The sequence below is a fragment of the Sciurus carolinensis genome, chromosome 2, assembly GCF_902686445.1.
Source record: "Sciurus carolinensis chromosome 2, mSciCar1.2, whole genome shotgun sequence".
Lineage (NCBI taxonomy): Eukaryota > Metazoa > Chordata > Mammalia > Rodentia > Sciuridae > Sciurus > Sciurus carolinensis.
Window position 1 is genome coordinate 71,155,195 of NC_062214.1, and position 15,737 is coordinate 71,170,931.

The 15,737-nt window shown below is 37.7% G+C and overlaps 1 protein-coding gene across 4 annotated transcripts in view; it reads right to left on the reverse strand.

Annotated features, from left to right (window-relative positions):
* Positions 1 to 15,737, reverse strand: part of Otud7a (OTU deubiquitinase 7A) — a 341,701-nt gene that overhangs the window by 235,288 nt on the left and 90,676 nt on the right. For 3 of the 4 annotated variants that reach the window (XM_047540188.1, XM_047540189.1, XM_047540191.1), the window contains one exon: positions 11,015 to 11,184. The exons of the other annotated variant lie outside the window; for it this stretch is intronic. The gene's annotated coding sequence lies outside the window, so the exon portion shown is untranslated. The remainder of the gene's footprint in view (positions 1 to 11,014; positions 11,185 to 15,737) is intronic. 4 annotated transcript variants of the gene reach the window in all.

A 15,737-nucleotide genomic window follows, 5' to 3' on the forward strand; every position in this document is an offset into this window, starting at 1 on the left:
GCCTATTAAATTTTTCTCATATCAAAAAAATTGCCCATCTAAATTCAAACACATCAAAAACTATTAAATGAAATGGTTAGACTTGACCAATTAAAATCTACAGATTGTTTCAATAGATTAAAAAGATAAGACTCAAAGACATGATCTCTCCATGAAATCCACATTAAGTTCAATAAAACAGGCAAATAAAAGCAAATAATAAAAATTTTAAAAAAGAATTTAAAAAACTGATGACCTTCTAGGGAAAACCACCTAAGTAACAAAAAAAGTAAATGATAGACAAAAATGCACCATAAAAACATGATATTGGCCAGATTATATTTTTATCATGTGCTTATGAACATGTAACAATGAATCCCACCAATATATATATAATTTAATGCATCAAAGAAAAATAAGGAATAAATTTAAAAATTAAACATGAGAAGAAAGAAAGATGGCATTGTTACCTTAAGATAAGACATATTGGCATGAACAAAGTAGACTTTAGAGCAAGGGAAATTACAAGGGGTTGTGAGAGATAATAAGTACTAATAAAAGATTCAATTCACCAAGAAGACATAACAATCTCAAATGGGTATGTATCTAAGAAGAGAGCTTCAAAGTTCATGAAGAAAAACCCTTTGGAATGTAGTATGACAGTTTCTTATAAAACTGACCATAAAGTCACACATGACCCTGTGATCCCATTTCTAGGTATTTGTTCTAGAGAAATGAAAATTTGGTTTTCAAAAAAAAAAAAAAAACCTGTAAGTGAAGGTTCACAGTAATTTACTTGTGCTAGCTCAAAAGGGTCTTCTCAAATATCTTTTGAAGAGTGAATGAATAAAGTGGTATATCCCTACCATGGCATACTAGTCAGCAATAAAAAGGAATTAGTCAACTTTCACTCACCATAACAAATATCTGAGATAAATCGACCTATAAAGAAAAAAGGTTTATTTTGCCTTGCTTTAAAGGTATCATTATCAGTTGGACCTGGCTGCCTGTAGTGAGGCAGCATGTCCATGGTGGGAGCACATGGCAAAGTGAAACTGTCCCTTCATGGTGACTGGGAAGCAAAAAAGGGAAAGGACTAGGGTTCTATAATCCCTTTTAAGAACACACCCCAAAGAACTTAAAGACCTCCTATTAGACCCCATCTCTTAAAGGGTCAATGAACTACCAAGAGTACCATGCTAGGTACCAAGCCTTTATCACCTGGAAATTTGGAGGACATTCAATATCCAAACTACAGCAGGAATGAATTGCTGATTCACACAACAAGGATAAAGTTTGGATGTGTTATACTAAGAGAAGGAAGCCAGTCTCAAAGAATCCCACAGATTAGATCAGAGGTTCCTAGGGTAAAAGTAAAGGAGGGTTGATAAAGGGGTAGCCAGAGGGAGTTCTGTGGAGTGATGAGAATATTTTGCACACTGATTGCGTGGTGGTTAAATGAATATACACATGTGCTAAACTCAGAACTACAACAAAGAAGTCTACTGCACAGTATGCTAACTGGTGGGGAGGATGGTGGAATGAGACAGACATTATTACCCTATGTACATGTACGACTGCATGAGTGGTGTGACTGCTTCCTGTACAGCCAGAGAAATGAGAAGTTGTGCTCCATTTGTGTACACCAAGGTGAAGTGCATTCTTCTGTCACGTATAACTAATTAGAACAAATTAAAAAAAAACAAAATGTAATTATATTAGGTAAGAAAGGCAGCAACTTTAAGAATGAAGAAACCAGAAAACAAGAGCACACCATCATTTCCATGGTTGCTTGAAATTAAGATAACTGGAAGTCAATGAAATGGGAAAAAAAGATCAAAATTTCATTCTTTGAAAATATTAACAGAATTGAAACATCATTACTCAGACAGATCAAGGATTCGACAGAAGACGGACATTACAAAAATCATGAATGAAAGAGGAGTCACTTCCTCTCAATTCAGAGACACCAAAAGTATTATATGGGAATATTATGAACGACTTTATGCAAATTCAGATGACTTATATGAGACGGACACAATCTTAAAAATACACAAATTATCACATATTATACAAGAAGAAAGTAAAAAATGTGACTAACCCAATAACAAGTAAAGAATTTGAATCAGATATAGAAATTTTTCCCAAAAACAAAGCCCAAGCCAAAATGCTTTCACTGGCATATTCTACCAATCACTGAAAGAAAAATAATACCAAATGTTTATAAATTCTTACATAAAATGCAGGAGGAGAAAACACTGATCAAATTATTCTATGAAGTTAGTATTACCCTGCTATCAAAACCAAGGACATCGCAAGAAAATAAACTACTGAACAGTCGATGTAAAAAGCCTTAACAAAATCCGAGCAGACCAAATTCAGTAACATTAAAAAATTACATGCCGTGACAAATTTGGATTTATTCCAGCAATGTAAGGTTGTTTTAACATTGAAAAATCAATTACTATGGCATTAGAAGCATATCAATACAATAAATGCATAAAACCCACATAATAATCTCAATGAATACATAGAATTCAGGGAAAGCTTTTGACAAAATCCAATGTTCAGTTTTTGATAATAGTTGTCAACAAAATGAGACTTTAAGGGGACTTCCTCAAACTGACAAAAGGCATCCTTATAAACCCTACCAATAGCATCATATCTAATTATGAAAGTGTGAATGCTTTGCAACCAAGATCAGGAACAAAGCGAATGAATCCCATTCTTGTCCCCTGAAGTCTACATCATACTGGACGTCTAGCCAATAAACTAAGAACAATGAGAGCCAACTAAAAGCATTCATATTAGCAAGAAGTAAATCTAAAATGACTTCTTTGCAGATAACGTGAGCATACATGTAGAAAAATCTAATAAAGTAACAGAAAAATCAGAAGCACTAATATATGAGTTTAACAAGGTGCCAAGAGAGTCGTTACAAGGACATTTTTGGTGGGCTAAAAAATGTTGTTTTGTGTTCTGGATACTGGGTTATTCAACTGTCCACTTGTCAATTCCACTTAGATGCTTTATAGACATAGTAAACTTAAAAACAACAAATAGAATAACTGAATTTTATTCCCAAATCTACATCTACTCCCACCTGCCCATAAACTGTCTCCCTTTCCAGCAAATGACATGAAGATTCAACAAACTGCTCAGGTCAGACACCTGGAATTATCCCTGATTCCTTCCTTCACATCACATGCAATTCATCAATGATTCCAGTGGACTCTATCTCCAAATCTGTCATGAATCCATCTCTACTTCAACACCACTCTTCCCCAATACAAAATCATCTCTTACTTGACTGAATGCATGGCCTCCATGATAATCTTTTAAATGGATAACTAGAGTTTTGTGTCAATGTCATCCCAACCCCCTTGCTTAATATAACCAATGACTTCATAATATTCCAAGTCCAAACAACTGGCAAGACTTAGAAGATCCTGAACCATATGCCTCTCTTCAACCTCCTCATCAGCCTTTCCCTTGGGACACTTCAGCCTCGTGTTTGGTCTCAGAGTATGCCAAACTCTTTCCTGCCTTGCAGTGTTCTATTCACGCATGCTGACTTGAGTCAAATTTAGTCTCTGTAACATCTTGTTCATCACCTTTTTGTCAGTTTCCACAATCTTTTAAAAAATATTTTAACATGTTGATTTATTCACCTGTATACTGTCAGTCTTCCCCTGTTAGGCAAAATTGCATGAGGGCAGTGTTATGCATTTTTCAGTCACCCCATGTGCTTGGCATCTGCACAAGGCCTGGCATATAGTTGATATTTATGGATGCGCAGCAAATGAGTGATAAGTCAATGAAGGGGAGAGAGAGAGAGAGAGAGAAAGAGAGAGAGAGAGAAAGAGAGAAAGAGAGAAACTGAAGCTTAAACCCAGGGCCTCAGGCACATGAGGCAAGCACGTCACCACTGAACTACATTCATATACTTGATGGGTTTTTAGGCATACTCAGAGACTAAATCTGATGATTGTTCATATAATACATATGCTGGGGATTCCCAAGCATTGCTGCACATTAGAATTATTAATCCTCTGAAAGAGAAATTTGGAAAACTACCCCATTCACAATAGCCTCAAAAAATATACTTGGGAACCAATAACAACAAAAGAGGTGAAAGACCTCTACAATGGAAACTACAGAATACTAAAGAAAGAAATTGAAGAAGACCTTAGAAGATGAAAAGTTCTCCCATGTTCTTGGATAGGTAGAATTAATATTGTAAAAATGGTCATACTACCAAAAGTGTTATACAGATTCAATGCAATTCTTCTCAAAATCCCAAGGACATTCTTCATAGAACTAGAAAAAGCAACCATGAAATTCATTTGGAAAAAATAAGAGACCCAGAATATCCAAAGCAATCCTTAGCAAGACAAGTGAAGAAGGAGGCATCACAATATCAGACCTTAAATTATACCACAGAGATAGTCATAGTAACAAAAACAGCATGGTATTGGCACCAAAATAGACATGTACACCAATGGTAGAGAATAGAAGACACAGAGACAAACCCACATAAATAAAGTTATCTCATACTAGACAAAAATGCCAAAAACATACATTTGAGAAAAGATAGCCTCTTCAATAAATGGTGCTGGGAAAACTGGAAATCCATGTGCAGCAAAATGAAAAAACCTTATCTCTCACCCTGCATTAAAATCAACTCAAAGTGAATCAAAGACTTAGGCAATGGAACAGAAACTCTGTGCCTAACAGAAGAAAAAGTAGGCCTAAATCTTCATCATGTTGGCTTATGACCTGACTTCCTTACACAACTCCTAAAACGCAAGAAATAAAATCAAGAACCAATAAATGGAATGGATTCAAACTAAAAAAACTTCTTCTCAGCAAAGGAAACAATCAACAATGTGAAGAGAGAGCCTATAGAGTGGGAAAAAATCTTTTCCACTTGCACTTCAGGTACAGCACTAATCTCTAGTCCATATAAAGAACTCAAAAACCTTAACACCAAAAATCAAAAGAACCCAATCAATAAATGGGCTAAGGAAATGACATTTCATAGAAGAAGAAATAAAATCAATCAACAAATATATGAAAAAATGTTCAAAATCTCTAGCAATTAGAACAATGCAAATCAAAACCACCCTAAGATTTCATCTCACTCTAATTAGAATGGCTATTATCAAGTATACAAGTAAGAGTAAGTGCTGGCAAGGATGTGGGGCACACAGTACACTCAAATATTGCTGGTGAGACTGCAAATTGGTGCAACCAGTCAGGAAAGCAGTATGGAGATTCCTTAGAAAACATGGAATGGAACAATCATTTGACCCAGCTATCCCACTCCTTAGTTTATACCCAAAAAACTTAAAATAAGCATACTACAGTGATGTAGCCACCTCAATGTTTATAGCAGCTCAATTCACAATAGTTAAACTATGTAACCAACCTAGATGCCCTTCAACAGATGAATGGATAAAGAAAATATAGTATACATACACAATGGAATATTACTCAGCTTAAAAAAGAATGAAATTATGGCATTTGCGTGTAAGTGGATGGAGCTGGAGAATATCATGCTAAGTAAAATTTTTCTCTGATATGCGGATGCTGATCCATAATGGGGGTGTTGGCTAGGGAAGAATGGAGGAAGTTTGGATTGGGCAGAGGGGAGTGAGTGGAGAGGAAGGGGTTTGGGTGGGAAAGCTGGTGGAATGAGACATTATTACCCTATGTACATGTATGATTGCATGAACGGTGTGACTCTGCATCCTGTACAGTCAGAGAAATGAGAAGTTTTGCTCCATTTGTGTACAATGAGTTGAAATGCTTTCTGTTGTCATATATAACTAATTAGAATTTAAAAATTCAAAAGAAAGAATTCTAAAATCCCAATACACACATTAAATCTTGTTTCTATTAAATCAGAATAACTGTCAGACATGTATGAAGTTCAAATGGTTCCTATGATAACTTTATGAGTCCACATTTGTACTGTTAAATTCTGTGACTGATAGGGACAATCACTTTTATTTGTTGATATACAATATATTAAAGAATTTTTTATATAATGTCCATTGATGCTACATAAACACTTGTTTCAATATTTCCAATGTTAAAAGTGGTGTTTCCCTGTGCTATTTTCAATATTTAAATGATTTGATTGATTACTATTGATATAACTTGGCTAATATAATTATAGATTATGTCGATACATATAAAGATGTTTCTAGATACCTAAATAGATACACTGATACAGACTATATATCAATTATAAATATGAATTCCACAAACATTTAATGCCACAACTATTATTTGGTAGGTAGGTACTCTACTCAATATTACAGAATGCAGGAAGTTGAATATTGAGTTCTGTTTATGTAAAATACATGTTGAGAGTCTGCTAAGAGGAGTGATGCATTCATTGACATGAGTTATTGTCTGCTGAAACAACAACTTCTATGCCCAATTCAGTTGTCTTGACCAATATTGGTTGCTATAACAAAAATACCATTGATTGGGTGACTTAAACGACGCACATTTATTTCTCATAGGTTTGGAGGCTAGAAATCCAAGATCAAGGCACTGGAGCACTCAGTATCTGGGGAGGGCATGTTTCCTGGTTCACAGATGATGCCTTCTCCCCAAATCCTCATATGGTAGAAGATGCAAAGGAGCGTTGGCCCTCTTTTATAAGGGCACTAACCCCATTCATGAGGACTCCACCCTCATCACTTAATGACTTCCCAAAGGGTTCATCTCCTAGTCTCATCATTTTAGGGGAGAGGATTTGACATATATAAATTTTGGGGAACACAAATATCTAATTTGCCACACCACTTTAATCTTGATCTCTCCATTATGTACCATTTGTATAAATTTAGGTGCCTTTGTTAATCTTTGTGTTTCCATTTTTCATCAGAAATGTGATAACAACAAGTTGGGTGTTGCAGTTTTGACAGGCTTATATCACATGAAACATAAGATTATACTGTCTGATCAATACATGCTTTCAATCAATCAACAGACACTCATGTAAATTAATTCTTCACCGCCACAACATGTTCACAAGCCATAAAACAGAAAATAAGGTGGTGGGAGGTAATTTAGAATCATGTCATAATCTGTTGACCAGTTCATCAATTATCAGTAACCACACTGTTTAATTGTCAAGAAGAAAACTTTGTGTTAATCTTATTGAAAAAGAACTAACAGCACAGTGCACAAACAGAGTAAAACCAGGCTATCTGACGGTGAGCCAAGGGTAGCCACCAGCCATATGTTATGAAGGAGTACTGTAATTGGCTTCCTGTCTTCCCCAAACAAAGCCCTCTGTGGGGTACTGCATGGAAATGGATTCTGAAGTTAGCAACTGAAAATAGGTTGTAGAGTCTACATCAAGCTCAGTGACTTCCTGGGTCATACCACAAAACCAGTCAGTAGCAAGTTCAGAAGAACAAGGTGCTCTCTGCAGCCCAGGAAGAGACTGAAGCAGGCTGTCCACCACTTACTGGGTCACAATCATTCTCAGGCACAGCACTGTAGCCAACCCTGCAGTCACCCTACACCTGGGCCTACATGTCTCAATCCAGGAGCCTCTGTACTGGCTCTTTTTTCCCCCAATTTAAATATTTGATTTTATTTCTGCTTAATATGTATTAATTGTACATATTAATAGTTTTCAGTTTAATGTTCCAAAACTTGCATAGAGTGTGTACTAGTCAAACCTAACCTACCTTTATCCATTCCATCATGCAGTTACAAGTTCTAGTAATCACTATTTATGCTCAGGTAAACTTTGTTTAGCTTCCACAGACAAGAGAATATGCAGTACTTGCCTTTCTGTGTCTGGCTTATTTCACTTAACATATGTCCTCTAGTTCTACTCATTTGCTGCGAATTTTTTAAAAATATATATTATTATTCTTTATGGCCATACATTATGTATGTTCTCTTTATTTACTCATCTGTGGATGGGCCCTAGACTGACTCCATATTTTAGCTATAGTGAACAGTGTTGCAATAAACATAAGCATGCAAGAATGACTTTGGTATATCAGATAAACAGCTAGATCATATACTCACTGGCTCTGCATGACTGCTACAGACCTTTTTAGTCCCTGAGATATCCTGACACCTTGAAAAATACTATCCTCCTCCCAGGATAAAAAGAGAACTAGGGAAACCCAGCCCAGAAGGAAAGTGAATGGCCATCTGCATGCAATGAAAAATTTTGACCTGAATCTGCCACTCCAAAATAAGTCTCAAGATTCAGTGTGTGTATGCCAACAAGAACATGGTAATATATGGCATATAAAAGTAACCAGTATATCTGCTGAGGGGAAACCTCATATCCTCAGCCCTGCTAGTTACCAGTTACAGCAACATTAGTTTTCATGTGTCTTGTTTCCATAGATTATTCAACTCACTTTTTTCACTAAGATTTCAAAAGTGATTCCAGTTGTTTAGGAGATTGTCAGTCTCATAAATTACTTTAGGAAAGAAGAGAAATTTGTATGGAAACAGGAAAAGTCATTAACACTTTTCTTTCATAACAAAAGATCTGAGGTTATTGGCAATCTCCTTGTGGGAACCAGGACATCTCATCAGGTGATGTTGGAATAGGTGCCCCCTCAGTGGACAATTTTGATTGAAATTAGAGTTAAAAATGGTAATATTACTGAAAAGAAAGACACAATATCATACTCAAACACAAGTCTCCTCTCTGTCCTACACATGCTCATGTGTGCATGCATGCCCACACATTGGTACACTCTTTCCCTATCAGCCATCCTGAAGTTCTAAAGGGTTTGAGTACATCAATTATCATACTTATTTGCTTTCTTAAGGTCTCATTTGTTTAAGAACAAAATGTCAAAATACATAGACCCTTGTACATTTTTAAGATTGACAGGGTGAATTCATTCCAAATCACTAAAACCTCACAGTCATTCATTCATTCAATCATTTGTTCATGCAACAGAGATTATATCAGATGCTCACTGGTGAACACACAAAAATCCCTGCTCTGGTAGGGTTTCCATTCTAGTAAGTGAAAATGGCAAACAACAAACAATAGACATAAAAAATAAGCAAGCAATATGCTATAAGTTCATAATAGACATAAATAAAATAGAGGACCTGGCTGCTGGGTGGGAGAGGGTGGGGAAAGCAGACAGCAATTAAAGAGGCTAATGGAGAAGACATTTGTGCAAGATCTGGAAGAAGATAATGAGGTCAGCTGTGCAGATATCTGGGAGGAAAATGTTCTTCAAAAACTAATTTTTTAAGCAATAAGATATGATTTTTTTTTTCCCTATAGAAGGATACCACTGTGCTAATTCAGTCCTAATGAATGAGCTTGTGGATCAGGGCAAAAGGCTTGCTCATGGAGCCCTTCAGGAATGTTCTTAGAAATGGGATTCAGGATACTAAAGTTACTTTGGTAAGATGTAGATTAATCTACTTAGAAAAGTAATAAATGTGTGTAGTTAGAATATTTAAATAGTATTAAAAATACAATGAAAGTTCCTATGCTAACTCATCTATTAAAAAAAAAAGGAAGAGAGAAGAAATGGACAAGGTAGCAGGGGCAGTGACTAGAAAGAGAATGATGCAAGTTCTCAAGGGAAGGTCAAATCTTGAACTGGCTGAGCCTAGGGCTGGACAAAAGCCAAACCACACTTCAGGGATCCCCTTGATTTCTCAATTTAGTTCTTGGGGTTCTGCCTAAAAGTACTAAGCAGAAGATTTCTAGATCACTCACTTTGCCTGTTATGTGTAGAAGCTGAAGTCAGAAGGCCATTAGGGGGATGGATGCAGAATTCAGAGCAAAAGATCTTAAAGTGGTAGTAGCAGGGGCAGTCCAAGAAGGTAAAGTGGATAGAAATTAAGAGCAGACTCGGCCCCAGATGGAATGTTGGGAGGGGAAGAGAAATGCAAACCACCTCCCCAGGCTCCAGCTCTTGTCCTTAGCAGGAGGGAAGAACTCCCAGGGGGCTTTGTACTTTGGAGAGAAGCTGATAGGGAAGAACAGGAAGGATCTGTGGTCTTTGTTTTTATGTTTTATTCTTTTTCTTTTATACTTTTTTTGTGGCCACATGTGGAACAGGGAGACCTAGGGGTCTCATATTTGGGAAGAGGGTTGGGCTAGATGGATGATCTAACTGAATTGGCAACATTGAAATGGCAGACTGTGCAGAGATTAAATATCATGACAAGAAACAAAGAATATTTATAGCTAGAGATAGAGAGGAAAAAGCAGAGAAAGGGAGAACGAGATGTGGGGGGAGAGAGAGAAAGATGGAGAGACTGAGAAACAGAGGGACAGGGAGAGACTGATTGAATGATAATGAGTACCACCGCCAAGGAACTCAAGGGTCTCTCTTTTGCAAGACTATTCTGTAGGAGCTGTGGAGTGAGCAGGAAGTGCTTTGTAACAACCATGTTCACAGATGAAGCCATAAAGAGTGACAACTGGTGAGAAGTATGCTACAGGATAAGGATGTGTGATTTTAACTGGTTTCCTCAAAGTAATAAAAGGACTACGTCTGTCTATTTTCTGTTGCTATAACAAAATCCCTGAGACTCGATAATTTATAAAAGAAAGAAATCTATTAGCTCACAGTTCTAGAAGCTAAAATTGAAGATTATGGTGCTGATGAGGACTTTATGTTGCTTCAATGCATGGTGGAAAGAAGAAGGGCAAGCAGGTGCATGTGGAAGAGACAAACGAGGAAGGCACCCTTGCTTTTTAACAATCATCTCTCTCCATAACTAATCCACTCCCAAGAGTGAAAACTTCCTCTCCTCCCTCCCTCAAGAATTAACCAGTCTCATTAACCATGAGAGGAGCATTGATTGCTCTTGACAACTCAATTATCTCTTAAAGACTGCTCCCCACCCTGCCTTCCAACACTATCACAATGTCAATTAAATTTCATGAATTTTGGTGAGGACAAACCCCACCCAAACCATAACAGACCAGGAATATCAAATTTGCCATACATCAAATTATGTTTTGAAAGAAAGATGGAAAAACTCTTTTGCTTACCTAATGAGAACATATTCTAGTTGCAGAATACCATGATCCACATGCAAGGTACATACTGTTGTGGAGCAGGGTGCTGTTCACAAGAGGCAGCTCTGGTGTCTGGATCGCCCACCCTGATGCCACAGGTGCTTATCTCCAGGCCAGAGTGTTAGCATGCATTCATGGGATTCCTGGTGGGAACGGAAAATCTCTCTTTAGCCACAGGCACTAGGGAAGGCTCAAACAAGTTCTTTGAAAAAATAGAGAAATAAGATGCATGTATACATGGCACACACACGCATGTACGTGGGGAAGCGGCATTCCTTTCTTTGCTCTTCCTTTTCCTAGCCCCACCCTTAGAATCAAGAATAACTCCTTCACCATTTGGTTTTAGAATTTACACGTGATCAATGAAATGTGTATCAAATATGGACTTGTATTTTTGAAGTAAGCATGCGATATTTCAGCACTGTGAATGGAAATTAACAGGGACATGGACACCTGAGGAGAACAATATATCTTGAAAGGATAAACTCCATGGGGGAAAATAAAATGTTATTTTAGGGATTTTTAATATATCTGAACATTTAATTTCCAAAGAAAAGTTTGGGTCATTTTTAAAGAGACCACCCTCCCTTTGCAATTTTCTTCCAAAATTCACTCCAGGTTAAAGAATACTTCCTTAATCCAGGGTTGCTTCACCCAAAGGCCAGGTGTATGCCCTGCCCTGGGGTCTCTGAGCTCCATTTCCTTTGTGATACTATGCCCCAAACAAAACCCTATCCAGAACTCTGAAATGAAACTCCCCAGAGAAGAGTCTCACTACTACTAATACAATTTGAAAAGCATGATTCAATGATTTAAACTTTCAGTCAAGACAGTCAGGCAACATATGTATTCTATCCACATTTCTTAGTGGCTGTATAGGAAATATTTACTTTTCATATAGTAAAGTTCCTAGAACTGTCTTACTAGTGCAATAAAGCAGATCATTTTATATAAATAGCATTTGCCTTACTATACTCTCCCATTATCTGCAGTTTGGCTATCTTTGGTTTTAGTTACCCATAGTAAATCATGGTCTGAAAATATTAAATGGAAAACTCTAGAAAGAGATACAATTTGTAAGTCTTAAATTGTGTGCCCATCTGAGTAGCATGATGCCCTGAGTAGCTGCTCTGCCCTTCCTCGACATGAATCATTTCTTTGCCCAGTGTATCCACAATGTATACACTATCTACCCTTAGGCACTTCTTACCACCTCAGTAATCTGATGAACTTTCAAGATATCACAGTGCTTGTGTTCAAGAAATGTTTACTGGCCCCAAAGCACAAGAATAGTGATGCTAGCAAATCAGATAAGTCAAAGAGAAGCCATAACGTACTTTAAGTGAAAAAAATTGAAAGTACAATAACATACTTCTTTTTTTTTATTGCAAACAAATGGGATACATGTTGTTTCTGTTTGTACATGGAGTAAAGGCATACCATTTTTGTAATCATACATTTACAAAGGGTAATGTTGTTTGATTCACTCTGTTATTTTTTCCCTTCCCCCCACCCCTCCCACCCCTCTTTTCCCTCTATACAGTCCTTCCTTCCTTCATTCTTGCCCCCCTCCCTAACCCTAACTCTAACCCTAACACTAACCCCTCCCACCCCCCATTATGTGTCATCATCCACTTACCAGAGATCATTCGTCTTTTGACAATAACATACTTCTAAAGAGAAAGACCATATTCAGATAACTTTTATTACAGTACATTACTAAACATTTCTATTTTATCATTAATTATTGTTAATTTCTTACTGAAGTTATAAATTAAACTTTATCATAAATGTATATGCATAGCAAAACCATAGTTTATATGGGGTTTGATATCATCGATGGTTTCAGGCATCCACTGGGATATTGGGACATATTTCCTGAGGAAAAAGGGGGGAACTAGTGTTTTAAAAAAGTATACTGTTCCTTTGTATAGGTAGTTTATGGTAAAGAAATAGGAAGAAGAGATCTTTATTCCTTGGCCTCCATATACTGAAAACAGTTTTCTGATTGGGTTTGAAAGCACAAAAGAGGAGATTGATGTATTGTCACACTTTTTAAACATAAGTTTGGTCTCCTAGTGAGATTTCCCAGGGTGTCACTGTCAGGCCCTGACCAGCAGCTTCTTCCTGGGCCATTCTGGAGGCTTCAAGTGAAAGGTGGTCAGGGCTTGATCACCCTCAATCTATCATAAGTAAGATAAGAGTCTGGATTTCATGTTCTCCAAGATTCTTACGAACTTTGACCTGAGATTCAGAATCTCACACCCTTACTGCTTTGAGTATGCTTAGTGTGCCCAAGAAGCCTCCACACCCCAGCCCAGAACAGAGCAGCATGGGGGTTGGAATCTGGCCCTCCTCAGAGATGATGTGTTACCCTCCCACAGGAAAGAAAATGCCTGGCATGAATAAAGAACAAGGTGGCAGAAGCAAATGGGCCATGACAGCTGGAATTAAAAGGCTCTTTCTGAACTATTCACCCCAGTGTTTATAAAACCACTTAAATGCTTAAATATAAACCACTTATATGCTTAAATATAAAGCAGTCATGCATTGATTTTGTTTGTCCACAAAATATCTGCTGCTTTCTTCACTTCTAGAAGCATACACAATCCTACAATTCAGATCTTAAATGTCATGCAAAGGCTTCTCTGTTAAAGGCTCTGTCTTTAGGCCATGACGCTATTGAGAGGTGGAGGAATCCACAGGAAGTGGAGCCTAGTGGAAGGAAGTGATGTCCCTGGGGGTGTGCCCTTGAAAAGGAATAGTGGAACCCCAACTCCTTCCCCTCTCTTTCTTTGCTTCCTGGCTGCCATGAAATGAGCAGCTTTGCTCTACCATGTGTTCCCTACCATGTTGTTCTGCCTCACCACAGACCCTGAAATGATTCAGTCAACCACCCATGAACTGAAACCTGTGAAACTGTGAGCAGGAACAAAGTTTCACCTTCTAAGTTTTTACCTCAGGTATTTTGTCACAGTGACAGAAAGCTTAACACACTTAACATTCAAACTAGTTTGTGAGTGTGTGTGTGTGTATACCAAGAAAACTAAATTGAGTATCACTTAAAGGCAATTTCTAACCAGCACTCAGGAGGTGCTTGCAGGAGCCCTCAGCAGCTGTGTGAGGGTGACAACCTGAACCAGGTCTTTAGACTCCAGAGCCTGAGCAATCAGTGACCTAGAAGACACCCTCTGGCAAAGGGACTCCCCAGAGAAAGTCTTCTCTGAAGTGCATCCTGTGGGGAGAAAATGTGAGTTAAAAGTTATTAAATGGGGTCTTTTTTAAAAATGTTTATTGTAAACAAATGGGATACATGTTGTTTCTCTGTTTGTACATGGAATAAAGGCGTACCATTTGTGTAATCATAAATTTACATAGGGTAATGTTGTTTGATTCATTCTGTTATTTTTTCCCTTCCCCCCACCCCTCCCATCCCTCATTTTCCTCTATACAGTCCTTCCTTCTTCCATTCTTGACCCCTCCCTAACCCTAACTCTAACTCTAACACTAACCCCTCCCACCCCGCAATATGTGTCATCATCCACTTATCAGCGAGATCATTCGTCCTTTGGTTTTTTGAGATTGGCTTATCTCACTTAGCATGATATTCTCCAACTTCATCCATTTGCCTGCAAATGCCATTCTTTATGGCTGAGTAATATTCCATTGTATATATATACCACATTTTCTTTATCCATTCATCAATTGAAGGACATCTAGGTTGGTTCCACAATCTGGCTATTGTGAACTGAGCAGCTATGAACATTGATGTGACTGTATCTCTGTAATATGCTGATTTTAAGTCCTTTGGGTATAGGCCAAGGAGTGGGATAGCTGGGTCAAAAGGTGGTTCCATTCCAGGTTTTCTAAGGAGTCTCCACACTGCTTTCCAGAATGGCTGCACTAATTTGCAGCCCCACCAGCAATGTATGAGTGTACCTTTTTCCCCACACCCTCACCAACACCTGTTGTTGCTTGTATTCTTGATAATCGCCATTCTAATTGGGGTGAGATGGAATCTTAGGGTGGTTTTGATTTGCATTTCTCTTATTACTAGAGATGTTGAACATTTTTCCATATGTTTGTTGATTGCTTGTAGATCTTCTTCTGTGAAGTGTCTATTCATTTCCTTAGCCCATTTGTCGACTGGATATTTGCATTCTTGGTGTAGAGTTTTTTGAGTTCTTTATATATTCTGGAGATTAGTGCTCTATCTGAAGTATGATTGGCAAAGATTTTCTCCCACTCTGTAGGCTCTTTATTCGCATTGCTGATTGTTTCCTTTGCTGAGAGAAAGCTTTTTAGTTTGAATCTATCCCAGTTATTAATTCTTGCTTTTATTTCTTGTGCTATGGGAGTCCTGTTGAGGAAGTCTGGTCCTAAGCTGACATGTTGAAGATCTGGACCTACTTTTTCTTCTATAATCTGCAGGGTCTCTGGTCTGATTCCGAGGTCCTTAATCCATTTGAGTTTAGTTTCGTGCACAGTGAGAGATAGGGGTTAGTTTCATTCTGTTGCATATGGATTTCCAATTCTCCCCGCACCATTGTTGAAGAGGCTATCTTTTCTCCATTGCATATTTATGGCCCCTTTGTCTAGTATGAGAAAATTGTATTTATTTAGATTTGTGTCCGTGTCCTCTATTCTGTACCACTGATCTACCTGTCTATTTTGGTACCAATACCATGCTGTTTTT